A 2,197-nucleotide genomic window follows, 5' to 3' on the forward strand; every position below is an offset into this window, starting at 1 on the left:
GGGTGATGATTCCAGGAGTAAATAAATCATCAGGAGGCATTTCTTCGGGGCCTGATGATTCCATTTTAAAGACAAAGAGCTGTGGCCCAACGAGTGAGGTTAATAAGTAACTCATGTGATATGAGGGACAAAGTCTGGATTCAGACTCAGATCTTTGTGGTTGTGTTGCGTCCATTTGCCTGAGTATCTGGTGCCTTCTGAAAGGAATTAATACTGATCAACCCGATTTTCCCATGTCAGGACTCAGTCTGACACCAGAGCTGTTCTCTCAGAACAGCATTCGTGGGCTCACCAGGCCCTCCATCTGTGGCTCAGGGAGGCCACGTTCACGAAACCTGCAAACCCACACACACCCCATTGGATATGACTGTGCCACTTCTCTTGTGCCCTGCCAGGTGACTGACTAATGTGTGGTGGGAAACGATATGGTTCTGTTAGGGAGGAAGCTGCCTTTTTTTTTAGGAAAATGCTATGATAAGCAGCCTGAAGGCACATGGTGAGGAGCGAGAGGAAAAGAGATGGCCGGAGTCTCTGCTTATAAAAATAACTCCGATTTTGTCTTCTCCATCAGACCGACTACAGCCTCCTCATTGAAAGTGGAATGCCTCATCCTACTCTATCTTTTTGCCAGAGCAGTCACCACATTCTGACTTTCCCTGTGATTTGCTTATCTACCACTTTAATTTATGCTGTCTGTAGCCCTCTCTAGACTACACTCCAGGAGGGCAAAGGTCTTTGTCTTTTTGCTCACAAATACCTCCCGGTTTCCTATAGTAGGCCTAAGACACGGAGGGTGCTCAAAAAATGTTTGTTGAATGAACACATGAGTTTGGGGAAGGAAGAGAGAGCTGAGACACGGGTAGGGTAGCCATCGCCAAGGGGTATTTTCAAGAGGAGGGAACTGCAAGGTTTAAACGCAGGCTGGGGGACACTGGTATGATATGTACCCCTCAACCTCTGCATCCTCGGATGAGTGGGCTCCCGCCACTCCCCACCGTGTGTGTGTGTGTGTAAAGTGCCAGGACAGTGTAAAGATGAGGAGGGAAGATAACTCAGGTCCACACTGAAAACCAGGAGCACCCATGGCACAGTGTGAGGAGACTGGGAGAGTGCGGAAGATAACTTACTCCTCTTTACATTTTGCCAAAGGCAGGCCTTGACCAAAGTTGTTCCCAATTCCTAGAGGTCTGAGAGCGGACACGAGCTGCACAGATGCCAAAGGGTTGAGCAGCCTGTAGCCCTATTGGCCAGGGCACAGTCTGACAGCCAGAAGCCTCAGCCTGTCTGACCCAGAGGTCCCTCCCCAGAAGAAGCTGTGCCTTTTGATTGTACGGCCACCTGCTATATAAGGCCTCTGCCACACCAGCACTAAGCTTCTACCGGGATCCTCCTTCTGTAGGACAATCACCAGGCCAGATCCAGAAGGTAAGAGGACTGCAAGGCCAGGGCCTGAGCCCTGGGAGAAGCTGAAACCACAGGAAGGGCATTTGGGACCAGCTCAGGTCCTTCCCTGGCCAGGTCCAGGACATTCTTGTGGCCCTTGCTCCTTTGGCATTGCCCTAGGCAGTTGTATGCTCAGGAGAGGGGAGTCTGGAGTTCAGGGAGGATGTGGGCTGGGGATGTAGTTTTCTTGTTGTTTTGCCATCTGCTATTCTGTGTGTGGTTTGTGTGTAGTGTGTGTGTGTCTTCTGTGCATCATTCTGTGTGTGTCATCCTTCATTCTGTGTGGTTTTGTGTCCTCACAGCCTCTCTGAGCTCCAGCTTTCTCTGTGGAAGATGAAAGCAATTATAGCAGGACCCTGCCAGGCTGTTGAAAAGATTCCACAATAAAACTTTGCACATGGGAAGTACCTAGTGAAACAGCCTCAGATGCCGCTTCTTCTCCTGTCCCAGGTGGGGGGCCCTGCCTTGACCCCAGCCTCACTGGTCCCTCTTACCCACAGAGGTGGTGAGCATGGCTCTGGGTCCTGCTTTGGGGTCACTCCCAGGCTCTGTTTCTCTGCTGTGTGCCCCTGGGTCAGGTCCTGACCTCTCTGGGCCTCCAGCATTTCTCCCTGAAAATGAGGCTAGTGTCAGGTCTTCACCATAGGCTGAGGTGATCTGTGCACTTGATGTGCTGCTGGGATCTCCTTCTCATCTCATCTCATCCTCTCCTTTCCCCTCCTCCATCACACTATAAGGCTTGAGGGGCTTTTTC

This window comes from Mandrillus leucophaeus, unplaced genomic scaffold, assembly GCF_000951045.1.
Source record: "Mandrillus leucophaeus isolate KB7577 unplaced genomic scaffold, Mleu.le_1.0 Scaffold1031, whole genome shotgun sequence".
Lineage (NCBI taxonomy): Eukaryota > Metazoa > Chordata > Mammalia > Primates > Cercopithecidae > Mandrillus > Mandrillus leucophaeus.